Consider the following 24,452-nt stretch of genomic DNA (forward strand, 5'->3'; position numbering starts at 1 on the left):
CCCCACATCCTGGAAGTATTAGGGAGGCTTAGAGCTACCTTCAGCCTCCCCATTTAACCTCTATTTCAACACTGATTTTAGGGCCAGAACTGACCACATTCTCACCGCCTTCATAACAGGCCTTAGCAGCTCATCCAGTGACACCGGCTCCAGAAGAGCTATGGGTCTGATGCTGGAGTACCCGAGACCAACACCGGTTCTGACCTAAAGATGCCAAGTGAGAGAGGATTTGCCACATCGCACCGAACCTGTTGCAATGGCTAACTTTCTTCTTCAAAATCTACACCTCATTTTCCATTGGAATCACCAGCTTCAACTTGGATCTCTTTGTGTATTTGCTGTCTCGCATAGTGACATGGTCAGGCCAGTCTGATATCCTCATGGCTGATGAAATGCTAATGCCCAGTATTTCAGCAACCATAATGTGTAGTTTGCAGTAGATGCTGCCTAGTGACTGCAGCTTTTGATGCAGGTACCATCTCTGCTGTGAAAAATGTCCTGACTCTACTGTTGCTGCAGATTAAATGTTAATGGTTTACTGGACCTGGGGTGGCTTGTTAACTCCATTGTGAATATAAGGCAGGTTGCAGCAGCCTTCGAAATATGGGATGGGAGTGAAAAATCATAAGAAAGTTATTCTAGCAAATAACTGAACCCGGAGAGCTTGCGCTAGAGTTTAATATTATCATTTTTAGAGTTATCTTGTTAATAAAGTCTGGGCACTAACTCAGGGTCTGTGCGTCTTGTGCTTGAATGATGCTGATATGGGGTCAGTAGCAGAATTAGCGGAAACACTGGCTGTGCAGTATTCGGCATGTGGCTCAAATACAGTGGCGTGTCTCTGCCTCTTCAGACTGAGCTCCTGCTGCTGAAGACTCTGCCTAGTTTTTAAATAAGACAGGGGGTTGGAGAAGGGCCCAGCCAAAATAGAAATTATATTTATATAGTGAGAAAAGCAACAAGAAGAAGATGACAGGCTTTATTAGCAATCTTTCTGAGTGGGCATGCCTTTCATTTTCTATGCATTCTTAGAGCCTCGTGGTCTTGTTAGACTCCTATCTGCTGCCACTGGTTCTGGCTGCAAGGGTGTCAGAAATGTTTCCCCATTTATGTGCGGCCACATTTCTCACCATACTATCCTTACCTTTGTCACCTCCAATTTATATTACCTTAATGGTCGGTTAGCGTAATATTTAATTGCATCGAGTGCTGAACGCAACCGGTCTCTTACTAAACATGGGTTGTATTTGTATTCTGTCATTTGCTCTGCTTCCCAGTTGACTTCCAGGTTATGTTTAAGGCACTGCCTTTAATTTATAAAGCACTAAATGATGTGGGCCCTATCTGCTTTTAGACTGGCCCTCTATTAATGCAGTTTTGAGGCAAAGGTGATCAGGAGGCACATTTATAATAGCAAGCTTTTTAGTTTCCAAAGAGGGGTTATTAGTACCACCTTATCATTATGAGCTCCTCAAGATCCTATATTTCATGGTTTTTAGGACCTGCTGCTTTGCCTGAAAGAGGAACAAGCTTTCAGTGAGGTTGCAGAGTCAAAGCTGGACGATTTCATGGCTTAGTACTGAAGCAGTGTGTAAATTAAGCCATGCGCAAATCTCTACACGCACCAAAAAGTTAGTGTGCAAAACTTTAAAACAAAAATCTCAATAAAAATACAGAGAGCGCATAATATGTTCAACATACTGGAAAAGAAAGAGGCTCAGGGCCAGACTGCCTGACCCTCTGCCAGCGTGAAATAGGCCGGGAGGATCAAGGAGTCTTCCCTCTCCCTTTCATGCCTGCACGATGCAGCTGCAGCGGAGAGCAATGCAGGCCTGGTGACGGGCTACGTGTCCTGTGATGATACTCACCCCGAAGGTCCAGGAGCTGGGACCCCAAATCCCCCTCTGCAGTCAGGAGCAGGAGTGAGGACAGCGAAGCCCCCTCCAAAAGGCTGCCCACCTGCCCTCCCGTGGTCCTCGCACAACAGAGCCCCTTTGCAATCGACAGTCTGCGCCTCACAGGCTGTCGGCTTTACTGTCACACGTTGCTTAATTTTAATGCATCGCTATCGACAGGCACATTTGTGAGTGTCCTTGTGAAAGGTGTGTTACTCACGGGCCTATACAGAAACGGGGCGATGTTATTTCGTAGGGAACCCGGGGACGCCTACAGACGTGCAGGAGCCGGCTCTGGAAACCCAGCGCGTTGGAGCAGACTCGACTAACTGAGTCTGTTGGAGCACAACAGTGAACGTGCTCCAGCAGACGCTGGCATCACGCGCATCAGCGTCCCTGCACCAGACAATGGCAGCGAGGCGCTTTGAACTAAAGCCCATCCGATGAGCTGTAATTCAAAGCACCCTGCTGCCATTTTTCAGACAGGGGGACACTGATACACGTGGCGCCCGGGCCCTCTAATTAGCGTGGATCGCTAATTAAAGTGCCCCCTCCCGCACCTCCCAGAGCACGTGTCAAAATGCCCCAAGCATCCAGGAAAAGGGCATTAAAATGGAACGATCTGCTCCCTCCCTATTTTATCCGATACTCGCCCCCATGCCAACAAGAAACCAAAAGCCAAACTTCTTTGTGTCTACGGCCTTATCATTATACTTGCTAGTTAATTCATAGCCAGATTCATCTTCACAACACACCTGTGAGGCAGACACACCAAGAGCCGTTCGGGAGGACCGAGGCCACACCAACAGTCAGTGAAGCTGGGGCTCCTGCGTCCCAGGCCGATCCCTCATCCATCGCGGCACCCTCCTGCCTGACTTGATCACTTTGCAGGCCGTTAGCAAGTACGGAGGCAGAAAACCAAAGATGTTGGCATCTCCCACTCCTATTTTAACCAGTCCTGGCTGTTGCCAAGTCTGATGCCCTCTTGCGCCCTGTGCTGAGCGCTCGGTCCTTCTTCCCATGTCTGCCGGACGGATCCGTCTCCTCTGACAGATTCCAGGCAGCACTTTCCCATGTCATCGTCCCTCAAAATAGCCGTGATCCTCATATTTATAGCAATGCAAGGCTCGATGGGCCAAAATGCTTGCATTTCCACTGGTTTTGTATGAACTTACCCCTCACTTGTGGGCCGTGTCTTCATGCCGCTATGGGGCGTGTGGCGGTGGGGGAGCGGACTATTCAAGATGGTAGCTGCACAGAGCAAGGCTGCTTTGCATATTTACTGCTCTATAAAGCTGGTTTTCTGAGAGAGAGAGAAAGACAGAGAAAGGGGTTTCTGTAAGTAGCTGGGACAATGAGAACAAGGCAGGCACTATGCCAAGCACGGGACGGCTGCCAAAACACATATCATTAGCTTGGACCAGCTATAAGCAAGGAAATGAGAAACATATGTTGGAGAGCAAGGTTAGGAGTGAGGGACTATGGGTCAGTGACAGTCGTCCGAAAACTTTTCCCTTGTTCTTCAGCTGTGGCCCGATGGTGTCAAATGTCATTCTGACGGCCTTCATTTCTCATGGCGGTCGGGATTATTTTGGCTTAGTTGTTTCTGTTTTTTTTTGCCTCCCTAATGGGAGTTATTGGGAGGAGGAAGAGAACAGACAAGGAAGCCTTTGCCATTTTTTTTCACAGTTATGGGAAAATAACAATCGTGTTTTCTGCGATGCCCGCGCAATTCCTCGGTGTCTCTAGGACCAGGGCGCTGACGGGCCTCCGGGAAGAAAAGGGTGAGTTGTGTCTCCTAAGCAGCTCTTGCTGCTCTCGCTGACATATAATTAGATGCACCTCGTTGCCTCGGACTGAAGGCCTTTGTGCTTCTTCAGAGCTGCACTTCCCGAGTGCCACAGCATGCCCACACTGGAGCATCTACGCTCATCTGATCATATTCACAGTTTATTTTTAACAGTTTTATCCTTTACGTAAGCTGGATGCAAATGGTCTCACTTTTCTCCAAAGGCGGCACCCAGTTGATTCGCTAAATCACTGACACTTGATGCTCCAGCCCCTTCCCCCTACTCCAGCACTCCTTTTCCTCAGCTCCCTTTGAGGTTTCACTACCTGATACCTCAAAGCTTTGGTTTTTCCCCACTTCCCAGTGTCGAGATCTGTATTCCCTGCAATTCCCACATGAATTAATAAGTAGCACAGCCAATATCCCAAAGGGCTCTTGCTCGGCCCCTCCAACTCAGCAGAGCCGCGGCTTCAGCTCTACGGCACAGCGCTGCCGCGCTCCCGCTGGGAAGGCAAGAAGAAGGGCCAGGAAGAAAAAGCTGAGAAATAAATTGCCCAAACCTCCAGTATCAATGGATGAAGTCTATGCCCTTCGGATGGTTTGGATGCTTCCTTCTCTCCGTTAAATGGGGATCCCTTGTCCTGAGAGGGCCATGCCCTGCTTCTTCAACAGCCTCACAAAAGGTATGAGGTGCACAAGCGCTGAAAGTCTGAACATTTGGGACAGTTGAACCTACTCTGCACTGATCCGCGTGGCGTGGCGTGGCGTGGCGTGGCGTGGCGTGGCGTGGCGTGGCGTGGCGTGGCGTGGATGCCACAGCTACGGACCCTCTCCAACACTATCCCAACAGACAGTGCTGGTGCCTCAGTCGATGAGCGTATGCATCTCCCTCATTTTGCCGAGGATTTTTTTCCTGTCTCCCATTTCTTCCTGGCAGTCTGCTTTTGGGAACCATCAATGGGGAATGCCGAAGATGCCGAGCTAGTTCCAGTTACCTTATTTCGCGTGCCACCCTTTTCTAGATGTAATCGGGTCGGGACACTGGCCCATCCCCCCCGGTAAAAAATACCACATACCCGGTAATGATCCAAGCTGTCCAGGACTTTGTTTTATGTCTAATAATCAGAACAACAACAGCCTTTTGAACCTAGACGAGTGAGAGATGTTACGGAAAACTCTTAAGTAGAGAGATCACAGATTTCCCCGAAGAGAAGTGTTGTCATAATCAACACAAAATTCAGCAAACTAAGAAAGATTTCTGCCAAAATTCACCACGTACTCACTTCTCTTTTGTTGTATCCTAGCTCCCATCCTTTGCCAATGGGTTGTTCATTTAGATTGTACATTATTTGGAACAGAAATCTTGATGCCTTCGTTGTTTGGAAAGGGTCAAGCATGCTTTGCTTAGTATAGCAATATGACCCACTAGTAATACCCTGAAACACATGCCCCTGAGGATAAGGTTGGAGTACTCGTTCATCTACTGGACCACCAGTAAAGTCCCCGTTCACCTCAATAAGTTGCAGCTGTGGGGAAACTCAAGGCTTGTTTTTCTGCCTATGACTAAGGACAAGAAGCCGTGCGCTGCTCAACTGACCACAGACCAGAGCCACAAACTGTTTCCACCTCTGTGCCCGCTCTAAGATTGCCAAAAAATAGTGCTTACATTACAACCTTGGTCATGCAGAAAGTAGAGCCACATTCAGCCTTAAAAACAGCCCTGATATCATCCTAAACAGGCTGATAATGGGGGTGCCACTGCTGTCATGGGCAAGGCAGCACACATACAGGAAGCCAAGAGACAACTTGCCAATAGGGAGTCTGACAACTCCTGACAGAAGACCCCATGGCATAATACCAGGAGGCACCAGATCAACTCTTAAAGGATCTACCTCTGGAAACACAAGTGGGGATTACTATTTCCCTCCCCTGGGAACTCAGGGCAGGCAACTTTTTCTCATTACCCAAGATCCACAAACTTGGCAATGCAGGGTGTGCCACTGTCTCTGGCCTGGCACCATCATGGAGGGCGTTTCTGGCTACGCTGGTGCTATCTTATTGCCACGCACCATTGGAGCATCCAGCTATTTGAAAGACACTGCAGCTTTCCTAAGGAAACAAGGACATGTTGGAAGCGTACCTCAAGAAAATGGATGCCAAGGTCAAGAGTTGGGAGAAGCTGGCTGCCAGCCGACTCCAATAGTGCTGCAGTCTCAACCAAGTGGCAGCCCGTTTTGAGGTAAAGCATCTTGCCCTCAAAGCCCAGAAGAAAGCGCGGAGGTAGGAAAAGGAGAGCAATCCCAGCCGGCAGCCTGTTCTCCCCCGTGGGAAGATCTGCAGCTCCTGAGGACTGATCTGTGGTTCAAGGACTGGACTCTTAAGTCATCTCACGACCCGTCAATGAGCCGTGGTAGAGATCATCCTCAAACTGAGGTTGCTGCCAACAATGACAACGACCTAGGGAAACTAAGCCCCACGGACAAGCTTCCAGAAGCCGCTCTATTAGCTACCATGTGTGTCACACATCTGTACACCAACATCCCCCAGCAGGATGGGCAACAAGCCATAAACAACATTAGTCCCAAGGAGAGCACTGTTTCTGTTTCCATCACACTCTCCCACTTTGTCCTCACACAATGAGTTGAGATCTGGGGACTCCCTCTACCTACAAATGAATGGCATTGCCATAGGCACACATCTGGCCCCCCCCAGTATGCCGATATATTTATGACAGACCGTGAAGTCTGCTTCCTCTGCAGATGCCCTCTCTTCCATCCGCTACACCGAAGACACATCAATGACCAATGCAGCACGTGGAAAGGAGTCTCCTGACAAATCCCACCAAGACTTTAACAACTTCCACCCCTTCACCAATCTCCCTCTGGAATACCTCGTCTGACAAATCAATGTCTTGGACACCACGGTGAAAGTTTGCAATGAGCCCGTGGCCACCCCCTTCTATCAGAAACCAACCAGCTCTCCATGCCACCGGCTTTCATCCTGAACTAGATCCACTGCCAAGCTCTGTGTTACGACCGTGTCTGGTGACGGGCACAGGACAGGCCTCAAGATGAGCCCATTAACCATAAATACTTCTGGTTAGACAACGGTGGTTTCTGGCCTTGCAATTGTTTAAATGCACGCTGCAGTTTCCTAAGGTTTGTAGGGAGATGTGGGCTTGGGGCCACTCTGGATGTACACCGGTATAACAGACACACAATCCGCTCCATGACAAGTGGCTCCGGGGGAGCAGTGTCGTTGCTCAACTGGATCAGGCAGACCCGGCGGTCCCTCCACCCTCGTGCACCACACTCAGAAAATACCACATAGCAGACAATTATGGAGTAACCTTCAAAAGTGGCATTTTTTTCTTCTCCTCCCTTTATTTTTGGGCGTGTTTCTGAGACCAGGGAAGAAAATACATTTCACTTCATTTTTATGAGACGTTCAAAATGCTTAATGAGGTTACAGATTAAATGATACCTTGAGCATAGCCACTGGGGCAAAGCATATCTTTTAATCTGTCAGCCTATGAATTTTTAAGGTCCTATAGAAATGAAGATAAGCAAAATTATTTTCCTTTTCCCACTTGGGCATTGAGGCAATCTGCAGTACAGGGGATTATTCATTAGCCAAGTGAGGCAACAGGTGACTGAAGAATTTGTATATAATCATTACCCCCACATCCACTGAAAAAACTCCTAAATCTCTCTTCACAGGACCGTGCAGCATCCGATTATAACAGCTGGCTTTGGTAGGCGAGTGCTTGCTTGAACGCCTGCAGATGTGAAATATTTCCAAATTCTCCCTTAAAATGCACTGTGGTTTAAAAACCCACAGTACAGCCCCAATGAGGCTTGATACATTATGACTGCCCTAGAAATAATGAAAAGTCTGATTTAATGAGAAAATAATCATCAAGTTGGTCTTTCAGCCTAAGCCATGGTGAAGATCAAATACAGCATACCTATCCAGTTTCATCATCTCCATAAAAGTGAGTCAAGCAATCATTTCCAATTACAACTCCCATGAAGATGAATAAAAAAGCAAATACAACTTCTCACCAAGATTTCTGCATCTAATGAATATATCTCAGAAAGTAACCTCTGGCACAAATGGTGCCTTTTTCCAGATTAGCTTCTCTTCCCACTTGGGCTTTGATCCAACTTGCCATTTTTCTTTAGATAAACAGATACTGTAAAATGTGCAGATGACACCGACTGGGGGGTAGTAAATGCGACAAAGACAGGTTATTGATACAGAGCCACTTGGATGATGTAGTGCCATGGTCACAATCCAGAAACAGGCTTTAAAATAACCAAGAGCAAGAAAACAGCGGCGAGAACCTAGAATGCAGGTTGGAAGATGGGAGCCTGTCTTGAAAAGCAGCGATTCAGAGGAGGATCGGGGGTCTTCATAGATTATCACTTGTCCATGCCTTGGTACAATGCTAGGGGCAAAAATGAATAAGGACACAAACCTTCGGGATGCCAGTCTTAAGGAGCTCATCTTCAGCTTACCAAGGGGAAGACAGAGGGGTGACTCCATCACACTGCATCACAGAGAAGGTATCTGATATTTTCTCTGAAATAAGAGAATGGCCCTGGCTAAAGACAGACAACTGGACTGGGAGGACTGGTACAGAAATCCTCTTTCCTCGAGGCCTGGCTGTTGTGTCTTGCTCACACGGTCAAGGTCGTTCTAATAACCAGATCGGGGTTCACGGGGGGCTTCTCCCTTGCATCAGACTGGCGGGGACTTTGACCTTGGGTGTTTTTGCCTTCCTCCATAGCAGGAGGCAAGGATGCCTTCCCATATTTCCCCATGTCCCATGGGCCGTAGCACCGGTGGCCCCTTGGTTTCTCCCGTTCTCTGCCTGCATCATTCAGTTTATTCTCATGAGAACCAGGATGTTTTATGATATCTGTAGCATACAAATGTATGGCAGGGGTATCTGGGTGAAAACGGATGGCCTGCGCTATACAAGAAATCAGACTAGACAGTGTATTGGACTTTTTCTGGCTTCGCTTCTACGAAAGGATGGAGAGAGAGAAGCCAGTTCCCCTTCACTACGTGCACTAAACAACCTAAAAAAGGAAACAATAAATATATCCATGTGGATGAGATGCATCAGAAAGTCAGATGATATAAGGGGAGAATAATCATATACTAATTACAAGGCATTTGGATAAACTAAACTGTGCTATTAATAAAAACATAACACACTTGAAAAATATTTCATTTTTGTTGGTTGATGGCATAGGTCATAGCTAATATGGGCTTCTCTTGATTGGCTTTGTGGTAAACATTGCTGCATTACCCTGCACCACTGCCATCAAGGAAAGGCTGGAGAAAAGAGGAGTCTTATATTGCGCTTCACATGTCACAAGATTCAAGCTTACCCAGGTCTCTCTCAGTACAGATTTCCAGGCAAGAAATTCTGGGCTCCAGATTTCCAGTTCTAGCACTTTAGATAAATATAGCACACACAGAGCTCTCCACTGAGATCTATATTGGAAATCTACTGAAATCTCGAGCCCCCAGCTTCTCGTCCAGCTTGATCTCTGTCCTCGCCTTCCCTTCGTAAACGTGAGCGAGAGGCGTTAAACCTGTCCCTGTCTGCAGGTACACACGTGTGCATGTTTAAAATGAAGGACTTAACGTCTCATCAGCCTGTTATCTGCTCTGATTTCAGTAAACTCTAGATGAGGTGGTTGTTTCCCTCAGTTTAAACATCCTGTCCTTTTAAAGGTAGAGTCTACTGACCTGTGACCACAGCTGTCTTCCACAAATAGTGTCAGAGAGGCCCAATTAGTGAAGTGGACTGAGAAAAATCAAACAGAAGCTGTACACAGAAAAAAAGAAACAGAGTCCAGCTTTTACTCTGACTGCTTGAATTACTGCCATGTTAATAGAAGACTATAAATCACGAGAGATATTTACTGATTAAAAATTACAGACTTCTACAAGATATTATATAAACAGCACTAAGAAAGAGGCATGCAAAGGCTGCATGACGCTGCTTGGTATGCTTTCAATCTTACCTACTTATTTCTGCATTTGGCCAGCTCTGATTGAGGGGTTTGAAAAGAAAGTAAGTAACTTTAATCAGCTTACATGGACTGTGCATATGCTTATCGGGACTAGTTAAAAGAAGGAATAGAAAATGATCTAAAAGGTTCTGATTCATTCGAGCCAGAGCCTCTTACTGCATTTTTTTACTTTTATTTTAACTTCAGCAGACTGTTTATTAGTCACATATAGTTATTTGCCAAATTGGTGCTGATCTGTGGAGAAATATCATAGGCATTTTATTTATTACTCATTTCAGTGTGTGGATAGTCTGGCTATTTAACTGGTTACTTCTGTGCACGTGCTCACGGTGAGATCACAGATGCTTTACATGATGTTCTTCGTAGGTACGTGGGAACTTGCTTCCTAATACTCCATGTTGGACAATTAATGTGTAGGAGAATATAATGGAGGATATTAGAGGCAAATGCAAATTAGCTCCTAAGAGCATCTAGTCCGCTTCCAGATGATGTATGTGCTTCCCACAAGTATTAAAATAACAACTCCAGAAAGCCTGTATGATGGGATGAAAGATGCTGCGATTACAGAGCCCAAACCAGTCTCCATCAAATACAGCTCTTTATACCGATGCCTCCGAAGGGAAGGGATGACGTTCCATGGGGCTGTTTCAGAAAATAAAACATTACAAATAAAAAATGATAAAAAGTGTTAGGACTGTACTGCTTATCCAGTTTCTATAACGCCAGTCATGGGTTTCAAGATTTAGGCACTACGACTATTTTCTAGAGTCTAGAAGAAAAAGGATTTGATGAACATTCAAAATAAATATGTTAAACATCATCATCGTGGTATTTAACTTGAATATAGGGTCAGCATTACACCAGTGTAACTTTCCCAGGTTCCTCTGCATGGAAACTATGGACTGACATACGCAGTCGCCTCCTTCTCAAGAGATTCACAGGCTGCGTTCCTATGGCAGGGCACTGCTGGCTGCTCTGCATCGCGAGCCCGCCGCTTCCCACCTTCCTCCAGAGGCTGCTGATGTTACAGGTCAGGCGTCCCACACCGTCTCGAGTCCCGAACGGCACCGAGACTTTTTCAGAGGAAGTTATGCTTAACTTGATAGTAGTCATGCTTGACTGCTCTTTCGCTCTTCCTCTGAATTGCTTCCAGTGCACACATTTGCCTTTGGATGAAAAAGCATCTTTAAGACAAAGAAACAAATGACAACCTCACAAGAAGAGAGCCAGGCTGCACCACAGCCTTTTTAAAAAAAAAAATGTTGGGAGCAAGCAAGAATTAGTTGGACATATCAAGTGTAAGGGGTGATGGTTACAGCCAAAAGGATCCAAGACAGCGCCAAGACTGGCAGTTTGTGACCGTATGTAGCTGGCGTGTCGAACTTGCAGTCCGCGGGCTGGTAGAGGACCAGAAACTGGGCGAGCGTGGGCAGCCCTGCTGCCTAAATCCAGGGCTGGAGCCCCAAGGTGCATGCATGCTGGTGGTGGGCTGCATTGACTCCAGCAACCACCGCTTGCCCTCATGCCACTCACCACCACGGCGTCCAGCTCCGGCCTGGGCGGCAGGGCGAGCTGGCCGGCCCTGCTACACAGTACACAAGACCCCTGCTTTTCTAAAAGGCCCAGGAATAGGAGCTTCTTTTTCCATGACAAACTGCTACCGAGACTGGTTGGTTTCACTGAGAGATCGGTTTTGGTCTCACAGATTCACCGGTCCTAGGCGGGAAGACAAAGACTAATTCTCCACGCATAAATTATTCCATGAAAATCAGGGTGGTCTTGCAGATAGATCAGGAGACTGTAAAGAAAGAGCAGGCTGGTAATGTTGGCTGTCGCGGACCTTCTGCACGATTTTGGGCGAGTTTCCTTCTCTCTCCATACCCCTGTTTCCCTGTCTAACCTTGCTTAATATATGCATTTAGAACATAAGCTGTTTGGGATGGAGATCATCTTGTACTATGTGATTTTACAGAGCCTAGCACACAAGGGAGACTCCGTTCCTGTTGGGGGGTCTCTTGGTGCTGTGCTAATCCAGACCAATAATAGTGATGATGATTACAATTATAATGATTTATTAAGCCAATTCAAAGATATCAAATATATTTTCTTTTCATTTTCTGTACATTTTTTGTTCAATTTTATCTCTAGTAGGCACACATAATAGAAAAGGCATTTGAAATATTTTTCTCATTATTTTACAAATTATCTGCAAATAGGATCTTCAGGGACAGGACTACGTAGAGTGAAAGGAAGGTGTCATTCGGGGATATTTTTGACAAAAATTTGGAGAAACTCTGTATTTAATGCTGGGTATTGCATGTGCAGAAACAAAACTTCTGTGCAGTAGAAGTACCTGTGTTTCCACTCACACTTCCAGAAGGATTTGGCATTTCACTGAATGCTCGTCCCGTTCTCGTCTCACCGAGGGGCTTTAGCAACAGGTTTAGGACACACATTTCTTAGGCGTTGATGCTAACCAGGATCCAAACACTTGAGGCTGCATGTGCAGAGACTGGCATCAATTAAAGTTAGCTGAAACCCGTCCTTTTATGCCATCCCTGATCTTGGGCTCCCGTCAGCAGCCCAGGTCCCACAGAGCTGGCTGGCATGACAGCCTTGAGGATGGTTTCTGGCAGCCTGGGGCCGGGCAGAGATCGCGATTCACAGGCTATGCCCCATTTCCCAGCCGTGCCTCTGTATGCGGTTGGGAAGTGTCAACCTAAGAGCTGCTGTACTGGCCCCTATACCAGCCAGAGATTTGCTCGATGTGGAAACCCTGTTGGCTGATTTAAGTCATCTGCGTGGTGTGGCCAAGAATTTGGTTCAGACTCTTCTTGCTGGACCGCACTGAACGGCAGCTCCCAAGGCATAGCTAGCGATGGGGGCTTGTCAACGAGTCTGTTCCAAGCAGGACAGTTCTCATTTTGATGCTGTAAAATGCAGCTTGTCGAGAGCAGGAAGACATAGCAAGCCCTTACATTTCAGAGCTGCTTTTCTCTTCCACTCCCTCTCAACTTCGCTGCCCCAACAGCTGACAAACATGGTGGTGTCATCTAGTGGACTCACGTAAGGAAGGATTTTACCCTTTTCATTTAATTTTGGTCAATGTATTTTAATTGTCATGTATTATAGAATCAAATAGAATATCTGTTGGCTTTTGCAAGACTGAAGAATAAGAAATTAAGTCATCTGAACCATTTAAATGGACTTTTATTTATTTGTACCTATTGGGGCCGCTAGATTTTTCCACTGCTTATGATGTTGGCTATTGCAATTAAGAGGGCCAGAAATAAAGTTGCAGATTAAAAGGTTTAAGCTTTCCTAATATTCTGGGTTACTTAGAGGGGCTGAAGGAATCTTGTGCGATTTTAAGCACTTCACATATTCTTAAAAAGTATTTTGTGGTTTTTCCCCCCCAAAAGAAAGTTTTAAAATCATACATATGATTTTATGACTGGTCTGGAACGGTTAGACAGGGATTACCCGGCCCTGGGTAGGGGTTGGACTAGATGACCTTTGCGGGTCCCTTCCAGCCCCATTTCTCTACGATTCTGGGATCTGTAGTTGCTATAGTAACTATGACGAGATGCTCATTTAAGGAAAAGGAATCCTTCTGCAGGTTTTTGCCAGTGGTTGAAGTCCATGTTAATGGTCTGAAGTTGGTTGACACACTTCTAATTTATTAACGTTCAGCTTCTACCTTGAAAGACCACTGGGATGTTGACAGTTTCAACTAAAGGTGAAATTAAATTAATAGTGTGCGACTGCGACGGCGATTAGGTCATCTGAAGATAGCGTTACTTTGCGCTTGCTCTTGTCTGCTGGAGCCTTTTGAACTAAAAACAGTTGGAAAAAATAACCCGGAGGTCATCGAGAAGGTTGCTAGTAGCAAACCACGCTCTGGCGACACGTGTTCCTGTAGACGGGGCAGCTTATAACCACTGAGGTTGTGGATTGCGTGAACGTTTTCCCAGGGCGCTGAACATTAGGGTCCGAAGATATAAAAGTAACTAAGTACCTTTCCATTTATTCAGATATGCTTGAGGTAAGGCACCAAAGAAGTGGGAAAAGCAGTGGGAGAGGTGGATTTATACTGACAATCTTACTTAAGAAGCCTTCTTTCTCCTTATTGTTTGTTTAATCCACTGAACTGGGAAATTAACCTCTAAAAGAAGCGGATCTAAAAAAACCCCTAGCTAAATAAAAATGGTAAGTTTGTTCTTCAGACTTGGGCATTGGCTCTAGATAAATAAAGAAGTAATTCTTCATCCGTGTATAAAATCAGCGGCAGGATCTCTCGCTATGATAAACACTGCGCAGGCATGCTGGGGAAGTTGCTTTTCATCTGGCGAACGATACCAGGAGGCCCCAGGTACTGGGAACCCGGCAAGGTCACAAACGGTTTGAATGCACAGTCTAACTCCTTCAGAGAAACCCACGAGTTGAGTTTGCTTTTCCTTCAGACTTGTTTCTAAGAGCTGCAGCATCTAGGGAAACTATAAATAGCTAGATTCCTAACTGGATTTTATTTCCTTATTTATATATTTTATTTACACACTCCTGCACCCAGTTCTAGCACAGACACCAAAGAAATCTGTTATGACCTGTCAATACAAATACGAAATATGAAAGAAAGGGTTAAACATAACGGACCTGAGGCTTCCTGAGAGCGGACTAAAGCAGCCGCTCCCGTCTGGGTGCTGGAGTTAATTGATGGTTCAAACATCTGTTCTTTGTCAAGACGGAGATGAGGAGAGGAACGGGTTCTGGGGGACAGCGAGCAGAGCAAAAGTTTCTATCTGTGCAACTGCTCTGAAATCCCAGGAGGATTAGCAGCAAGGCCCACCCGAAATGGTCTGCATTTAGCTTCTGGGATACAAGACATTAATGCTGGCGACTTTAAAGCTAAAGGGCTTCCAGGGGAAAGGTCCAGGGAACAGGCGAAAGAAACAGGCAATATATTAGAAATAAGTCGAGGGTAAGAAGGGAGGAGATGTTTCTTGGCAGCTGCATAAAACTCAGTGGTATCTTGACCTGCATTTTTTTAGCGGACTCCCCTGCGCCCAGTTTTGGCCACTTCTGTTCAAGGTATACAAGACTCAGAAAACTGTGAATCTGTGTCAAATTTCTCTCCCATTGGGAAAATTACCAATTGCAAAGCCTCAAAATCTGTTATCATTCAGCAAAGAGGCACCTCTAAAAGGTAGCGGCCTATCCTCCTAAGTAAAAGGAAAGATTAAGGGAAAAGAAAGACAAATTGATAGAGTAAGGTATGGGCATATGAAGCTCTGTGTAAGAAAGTCAGCCATCAAGGTATGGATTTAACTGTTTCTGGATGATATTACTGCCACTAGCAGTCCTGTTTTCTTCAAGGATACAGGAAACCTCATTCAGGATGTTCAGACAGTGGAAATGCCTGCTTCGGGAGAGATCTCTGCAAGTCCTAAGACTCTGATATCTGTCAAGCAGGCAGGAAAGTGCACACTAGTCCTTGAAATCTCTAACATGATATTAGGACATAGAAAGGAGAAAGCCAATATTGCTCTACAATTGTATGTAATATTGCTATATGACTGTACTTGGAGCTAAAAGAGGCTTTTAAAAAAAAGAAGATAACTCAGTCTGTCTACTAATTTAACTGTCTACAAATTAAATATCTTCCATGTTTGGATGCATATGCATCTCATGTATGACCCTGCACTGGTACAGGCTGGGGGTCAACCGGCCAAGCAGCAGCTCTGCAGAAAAGGACCTGGGGGTGACAGTGGGCAAGAAGCTGAACAGGAGCCGGCAGCGCGCCCTTGGTGGCAAGAAGGCAAATAAAGAGGATGGAGCTGGACTGTCCTCACTGGGGGCAGATAGCAGGACAAGGAGCAATGGGCTCAAGTTGCAGCAAGGGAAGTTGTGGTTGGATATTAGGAAAAACTCTCTCACAAGGAGGGTGGTGAAGCACTGGAACAGGCTACCCAGAGAGGTGGTGGACTCTCCATCCTTGAAGGTTTTTAAGACCCGGCTGGACAATGCCTTGGCTGGGATGAACCCTAGTTTTCTATGATTCTATAACTCAATTGGCATCGCTTTTCACAGGAAGATTTCACTATTTTTGATAAAAATTCCTATTCTTGGATTTAGCTCCATCTTAGGATTTTGTTGCACACAGTTCACTAAAAAGCTGAACACCTTTCCTGTATCCACTGTAGATAGGCCCTGAAGTCCATCACGGCATGCAAAAACCCAGCCATGTGGGCCCTTTACTTTGATATCATAATATTACCAAGATGTTGAAGAGTGAAAGCATAGGTCATCTGCCAACCTGGCTCTGCAGTGAAAGCCCTGTCTTTGTAGCCATCTAAGTTTTCATCTGTCATCTAAAATATTTTCTTAAACTCCACTGCCCGGATCCACTCTGTTGCACCAATTTTCTGCCAAATTATACAATGAAGCATCAGGCTCTACAGGGAAAATCTCATTGATATTGAAATTATTCTCAAATGCAAACTATGGTAGATGCTATTGTTTATAGAAAAGTACCAATTAGTGTCTGGGAAAATTAATATTTTGAGATTTTTCTATTGGGTTTCTCCAAGAGAAATTGTAATTGGATATCTAGACAAAAGGGAGTTATAAAAGGAGAGAAGGAGGGAGAGAGAAAGCTCAGCAACATTATTAAACATCAGGTAGAACGACAAAATACAATTGTTGAAAACAATGTCCTCAGATAAAAGGATCTACTTTTGGCAAGGACATAAATCTCTGCAGATATTGGGCCAATGTTTGGACAAGGGACAGAATCAATGGGTACCAATTGTTTGAGTTTAATCTCAATAACTGTGCAGTAATTTGAGATATAACAACATTTCACTGCAGAGGCCAAAAGGAAAACAAGGAAACTCATACATGTAAAAATATGCTATTGTGAATTAATTATTCTTAATTTTTTTTTTTTTTTTTTTTACAGTGTGGCCCACGTCAACAAAAAGATTTTCATATGGATTATTTCCACTGCCACTGCAATCACATGAATTACTTCTCCTTACATCTGTGATTGTACCACATGCTAGGGAAACTACAGCAACTGCTTTCAACAAAACAGCAATGATAGGAAGCAATTCACATTTTTAGCTTCTTTTAATGTGATGTAAATAGTTGGAGAGAGAGGAAAGCCAACACCTTGTGATCAGCAACATCTTCAAACTGCCATCATCTGCTGTGCCGATCACATCACCAGTGAGCCACGGACTACGATTTGAGAACATCTGATGCATGTTCATAAGATGTCATTAAAAAAATTAAAGAGAATGTAGGAACGAACTAAGGTTATTCCTGATATGCCTGGAGTTTTTCCAGGTGTCCCAGAAGTAATTACAAGATTCAGGGAAGAGCTGTCCCATCCACATGTCTGATCTGAGCTTTGGAAAAAAGGACATAAAGACTGCGCTCAGAGACTCCACTCCAGGGTTTCTGGGAGACCCCGGTTCGCAATTATTTCGGTATACCTAATCCGGATCTCAGCGTACACTGATGAGGCGCCCCCTGGTCGGGAGGTACATGCACACTAACTTCACCGCGTAATAAAATCACAAGTGGTCTTGGCAGGAAACGGCTTCCATCGTAACCCACCTACACAAGAATATGTCCTGGGGACTTTGACATGGATTTTAACTCACTTCGCAATTTCGTTCTAAAACAAGTGTTTGCCTTATTTTGAAAAGGAAGATTTCCCTATGGGCAAGACGCACTACATGGGTGAGAAATCTTCATGAAATATCTTTCTGAATGAAATATAGTAAGAAAAGGCATGTCTACATGTGAGACATCTCTTTGGGGCAGGATAGATGCCACAAAGAAAACACTGTACCCCGGTGTGAAAAATAAATACTATACGTTTCCTCTACTATTAAAGTTGCAATAAAAATGAAAAGGAAAAATAAGGAAACCTCATTATTAAACACAAGTTTTTAAAAAGTAGGAACTGCATTTATACTCAGAGTTTGTCTTACTTTGAAAGTTTTCTGTTTGAATGGTATGTTTCCATCCTGTGTTAGATTAAGCCTGAGAATTCAGACCATGTTGGTAACTCTAGAAATATGTATAGATAACTCTGAAAATGGAAACTATTTCTGTGCTTAGAAGAAATTCTGTGGGAGTGAATGTGTTCACAGCTTCCAGGCCAGGAAGACTGACCCTTCCAGATCTTTAAAAGGTTGCAGAAAGACTGTAAAAATCAAATCAAACAAAAATAGATCGAGACTTACAGTAAAGCTGCTCTGAAAAGAAGCTGAAAGACTAAAGCCTGGTGGGTGAACATACATGCATGCACAAGAAAAGGCATTTAAAAAGTACATTACAAACTTAATATGACAGTATTTACTTTTTCTCTCTCCGTCTCATTTCCAGCTCATTCTTATCAGAGTCCTGTCAGTCCCAAAACTGACATTTTCCTGTCCTGATCATTCCTGAGATAGTGGACAGGGATTTTTTTTTATTAGGTTGATGCAAACAGCAGATGATCCTACAGAGGAACGTCAAGGACAGTTTGGAGTCCTAATCCCTGACCCTCCTGCCCTTTCCTAACTAGCTATTGACATTGAACTTAAAAAGCTTCAATGGCGAGACGAGATAATGAATTCTGTTTGCTTTTAGTGCAAAAAGGGAAGAGGTCCAGAGTGGGAGAAATGCAACAGCTCTCGCAGGAAAGGTTCTGCTAATGTGTTAGTATAACTTAAATCTTCTTAGACCTGAAACCTGTTTAGCAATAAATAAAATTCAGGAAAAGTAGATGTTGTTCTCCTGGAATATATGTTGGTGGGAGGGAGAATATTATTTAGAATAAGATGTTCTAACTTTTTTGACACCCCAACTGATAAACTTGGCAGAATTTCATCCTGATTATCTCATGAGAAATATTCTGGGCTGAAAAACTCATTAGTTCTCTATATTACATTCTCTATATTCCTGCATGTTGGTTTGATTTTTTCATTCTATTTTTTTTTCTTCCCTTTCTTTGCCTGTTTTTCTCATTGAGACAAGACCTCCATAAAAATCTCTTACTATAATGGACCATTTCTGATAAACACAGGAAGCACTGATTTCTTACTGCTCAGCAGTTTAGCAGGAATACCTTTCCACTCAATGGGTAGATAGTCTGAGGAACAGGAGGTTACTAAGATCAAATATTTCAGTAAATAATGACCAATCTAGGGTTATAAAAGTAAATCAAACCAAGAATTTTGGGGACAAAACCCCTCAACACTAGTTTAACCCTGCTGGGGATTAGCATAACATTTGCATGGAGGCAGATTATACCACCTCTCTCTGCTGTACAATCTTTGCCCCCTTTTTTTAAGGCCATGTGAATTAGGATGGTAATATGGTCCCTTATTCCTACAGGTTTTGTTTTCAGTCCTGGAGGTCTTTCCTCCCGACTGTCCGTCTCTCCGGGAGTCGCAGAATGACAGCAGAAAAGAGGTGCTCATTTGTGAGCACTGGCAGAGGTCAAGTCAAGGCTAATGCTGCAATGAGTTTAGGAAAAACTTGGTTTAAGCAAAACTGGAGAGCATTAATTCACCTGTCATTTATTTAAGGCATACGAAGAAGGGAAGGCTCGGCTGCGGCAGGGAGCCAGTATCAGTCGGGGTGAGCCAGAGGAAAGGCGTGACAGTTTCACATGTTGGCCGCTCTCCTTCCGGCGGGCGCTTGGCAGGCGCACCCCTGTCTTCAGCCTCCTCTTTCTGAGGATGACGACTCATACGTACTGGCTACTCAGAATCAGGTACAACTTAATACCAAGGGCATTTTAAATGGTCTTCAACCCTTGTTTAGTCTGAGAAGGAACTAATTAGGATGACTAACGATCTCCTGATGTAGTCAGCTGACAGTTGATCATTTTGGTCACAGCGGACAATTTATTGACTCATGATCTTTGCTGGCGAGGAGCTGCTTCTGGAAGGAAATGAAACAGCTTGTGTGTCTTGACCTGTCCTCTGCTTGGTCGACATTATCGTGGGCTCTCACCACTCAAGGACCACTTTTATGCTGATCAAAATGAATCAGAGCATGGAGGTTACGTGCATGCATCTTGCCCGCCTAGCTTGGTCTCTGTCCCGGAGAAGTATTTACATATTGATGCTGAATAGCCTGAAGGAGACTCATTATTAATTCAGACAATCACCTTCATTTTGCTAGTGAATTATTTTTTTAACAAGTGCTTTGCGGGTCTTTTCCAACAGGTTTCTTACTGACTTTAGACGTACAATTAGTAGCGCTGAACTGACCTGGCCATTTCCATAGATATAGTGCCAAACGTGTATTTAGCTACAACATTTTCAGCTTCATCTATTGCAAAACCAGCCCATGACACTGCTGCCGTCCTCCTTTCATTCAAGTACCTCCTCATATTCACTTCTGCTACTGTACCTTTAAGAAGCATTAAATTAGCGAACAACCCACCCAAATCATCATGGTCCACGTGTGGCTACATTGAGCATTCATTACTCCTGTAAAACTTGTTCTTCCTCACCCTTCCTCCACTTTCATGTGCCAGCTCGAAAATCTAAACCGCGACGTCTTTAGGTTAGAGAGCTTTGCACACTTTTGGTCACTGTAAATATATTAAAATAAAACAAACTGTGCTCTTATGACCTTGAAGATTCAGTATTAAAATAAAGGTCTCATAAATAGGCTTTGGATTGGCCAACAGTGGCTACATCCTTTATTTTCCCTACTTTGCACTCATCTGTTGGTGATTTGACAGCAAAACTCAAAGCAGCCCTAGTAAATACATTGCATCACGCTGGAGATGGCCTGATAACATCTAAAGCAGCCACTCTTGGCAGTCGGAGGCAGGATACTGGGCTCGACGGACCGTGGGTCTGACCTAGTACAGCACTTCTTAAGTTCTCCAAACAATTCCCCAGCACCAAGGAGGACGGAAAAATTGATGCAGTGGTGTTTAATCACTGATTTTATAAAATGCTGCCCACTGCAGAGCAAGCCTTTGTGATCATCTGGTTTCACTTGCTGCACAACACAAACACGAGGGCTTTTCTTGAACCCTTTCCCATTTTTTTAAAACTGTGAATCTATGATCAGGACAGACACTAGCAGTCTCACCAGAAGTACACACCACACAGTGACACCCCTCTATTCTGATTTAATATCCAAGTATAGCTGGTATTTAAATGTGGAAGGGATTATTCAGCTGGGTAATCATGACCCCATAGTCTTTGCAGCCAGTATTTCCCAGGATATAGTCCCCCATCCTATAGTCGTAACCTGCATTCTTGATTCCTACAAACTAATGGATCAATTTAAGAAATGGTCCTGTTGATTGCTGAAAACCTAAGAAGGGGTTTTATCATATTTTAAATGCTCATCGAAACTCCCCATTACAAAAACCCTGTCCTGATATCGCACCATTCCTAGTTTTCTATTAGATGCTAAACAGGAAAACAAACCAGCTTTTGTTACTGTGTCCCCAAAACATCCAATTTCGTCTCTCTTCCCACCTCAAAAAATGTTGAAATTCTACTCTGTCACCAGTGATTTTTATTTTACCTGATGTTGTTCTTCTTGATCGAAAACGATGTGCATCTATTTTTATATATATGGTAAATTTGATGTTTTAATATTATACCCTTTTAAATTAGACATCAATTGATGGTGTAGCAACCTAAGAAAGTTGATGCAGGGGCCGGGGGGAGAGGCAAGGCTGCTTGTAAATTCACAGCGAATCTATATTTCCGAGAGTCCATCACTAAGGGATTTAGTACAAACAATAACATTATTGTCCCTATGGCCATATCTACCTGAAGAAAGGACAACGCCTCCAGCTCAGTGTTAAAATGTGGATATTGGGATGCTGCAGAGCGGCTGGTCCCGCGTACTGCGGAGACGGCAGCCAGCACTCGGACTGCCGGGAGAAATCACACCGGAGCCAGGGAGATTTCAGGGCTCCTGCACAGGACGAACTGTGAAGAGCTGCACAAGGAACGATGTCCTTGTGTAGTTAAGTTACATAACAGTCCTTTCCCTTCTTCGGAGGCTGAACAGATAACGAGTCCCATCATCCCTTTTTGTGTTTCCAAGTAATTTTGATTAGTACCATGAGTGAGGCCAAATGAAAAACCAGAAGGGAGCTGAGGCATGACGAGACGTACTGATTCCTAGTGACACCATTGAAAGAACTGCTTCATCAACTTATTAAAAAGTATTTACCCATTTTGGGCATGTTTACCTTTTTCTACCAATCATATAGACAGGCTGGACTTCATCTCCTGTTTCCGTGATACAGGCGCCTATTCAAGTAAAAAATTAAAAAGTATGAAGAATCAGCTCCGCTAAAGTCAATGGGAGCATCATCCTAAAAGCTAAAATTAGTTTTGATTCTGTTAAATGGATCTAAATAAGAGAAGTAATTAACTAAGCATCTGTTGCCTGGGTTAGCGGCAGAGGCTGGTTTACGCAGAAGTCTGATGAAACCTTGAGACACGGCTCGGGGGGCGGCAGAGGTGTGTCCCGGTCTATCGGCAGATGCCCCCCAACGGGACGCAGGTTTCAAAACCAAGGCGACAAAGCACCGATTTCCAGAGGTGCAGCTCCAGATTGACTTGTCCTAACAACAGCAGACGGAGATGGTGCAGTTGGGATTCAAATCATATGGGAGCGGGGGAGAAGTAGAGAGAAACAACTGAGCTTTTTCACATATGATCTTTTGGTTTGAAATGGTTATTTGTCAGCTTTCTTCATGCCCTGACATATCTATCCACCCCTACAAAAGAAAACCCAATGCTGAAATACAGCTCGCTCTATCATCTCCCCCCAGACCCCCTGATCAGCATAATTCATGGTAAAGAGGGAGAAAAATATGCCTCCTCCTATGGATGTTTCATCGGGCTTCTATGAGCTTCATAAGCAGCCTCTCTTAGAAACCGGAAAATGAAACAAGACATATTTCTGGGGTTGTCAGCAGGTAGATCCACTGGTTTTGTGGTAAGTAATCTCTCTGGGAGGAAGTCTTTGCTCTGATGTCTGTGTTGCATGTTCTGTGGTTCCCCCCAGCTGCACCAGTGCCGGGCTGTTCACTGGGAGAGGAGGCAGTGATGATATTGCTTCTAACAACCAGACGGAAGTGTAGCCGGAGGCGATCTTCCAAAGCCCCCTCCAAACAGCCTCTAATTAATTTTTATCCTGCCACTCCAATGAGTCCCAAGAGTGCAGCAACCAAAACAACAAAAAAAAGCCCCTCATCAAGTCATTCAGAAAAGCTTTGACGATAACACTTCAAGATTTTAGACTTCCAACCAGAAAATGGCGCAGGAGCTTTTAAATCTGATTTTCTTCCCATTTGTTTTCTTTCTTTTCTTTTCTTTTCTTTTCTTTTCTTTTCTGGTGGTTGTAAAGTAACACCATACCTCTGGCTAACAAGATATTGCCCTTTCCTTTGTAGGCACCTGGAAGTTCGTTGCAAAGGGCACGCTGAGAATTACGCTACAAATCACCATGACCAAGGATGAAAAGAGTCCCCTCCAGAGCTGGGCTCAGCACCTCTGCGATGTCCTCCTTTGCATTCAGCCACAGGCCTCTCTCTCCGAGGGGAAGCGGTGCTGGGGAGAGGTGGAAACAGAAGCCAGGAACCACAGAGAGGGATTCTGGTATCAAACATTCAACCTTCTGACCTCCGTCTTTGGACCCTTGGCTGGCAACAGCGTATGTGAATTATCTAGATGTCAGACACAGGAACAGTTTTCTGAATTCATTAAAAAGGTCTGCTCAGGTTGTCACACTCTTTATTACGAAGGTTGATCATGCTTATCCTCTCTTTGTCTGGCAACAGTGTTGATTTAGTTGGCAGAAAAGCTGGGTGAACACTGCAGACAGACTTCTGCGAATACTGGCTTGGATTGAGCAGTGAAGGTGCTTTGTCATGCTCATACCCGCTCTGTGTTTACTTTTTGCCAATTATTTATGCAATTGGATTGTACCGGCACAAATTTCAGGACTGCTAGCATAAACGTTTGCAAAAATTGAATTTTAAACGTATACATGGGGAGGAGACAAAGGAGCTGACAAGGCTGATGGCACTGACAGAACGCAGAGGGAAACGTGAATGGAGACCATTGTAGCGATGGAGACGGGAGATGAATGACGGGGACTTTACGGCAAGGACATGAAACCTTAATTTTCTGCAGAGAGGCAGGGGGAGTTAGCAGGGGGCTTGAGATGGCATGATAGCTTGGCAGGGAAGAAAGATAATTTTGTCAAAGATATTTGGACTGATTGGAGGACAAGTGGACGGTCAAGGAACCGGGGAGGAGATGGCTGTATGTTGCTGTGGACAGGCACACAGTGCACAGGCCAAGTCCAGACTTGTGCACGTGTACACGGTGACATACAGCCATCTCCTCCCCAGCTCCTTGACCGTCCACTTTGTCCTCCGATCAGTCCAAATATCTTCTGACAAAATTATCTTTCTTCCCTGCCATGCTATCAAGCCGCTGTTTCAAGCCCCCTGCTAACATATCTGTTCTTAATAAAAACTAAACCACCCCCCTCCTTCCCCCCCCCAAAAAGCAGAAAGATGCTGTAACACCACATCTTCTTCACCAGACATCCTCTGCTCTGGGGCTCCTGGATCTTCCACCCCTTTCTTTTCCTGTTCCAAGTCTTGTGTCCCTAGATTAGGCCAGCAATGACAAGCTCCTATCCCAAGAGCCA

General features: G+C 44.7%; 1 long non-coding RNA gene across 1 annotated transcript; it reads left to right on the forward strand.

Annotated features, from left to right (window-relative positions):
- Positions 1–17,463: 17,463 nt before the first annotated feature.
- Positions 17,464–23,510, forward strand: LOC109289350. The gene is made up of 2 exons (XR_002095343.1): positions 17,464–19,509; positions 23,185–23,510. It is a non-coding gene; the product is annotated as an uncharacterized LOC109289350 (long non-coding RNA).
- The last annotated feature ends 942 nt before the right edge of the window (positions 23,511–24,452 follow it).

Source organism: Gavialis gangeticus, unplaced genomic scaffold (assembly GCF_001723915.1).
Source record: "Gavialis gangeticus isolate Ggan-Ray unplaced genomic scaffold, GavGan_comp1, whole genome shotgun sequence".
Taxonomy (NCBI): domain Eukaryota; kingdom Metazoa; phylum Chordata; order Crocodylia; family Gavialidae; genus Gavialis; species Gavialis gangeticus.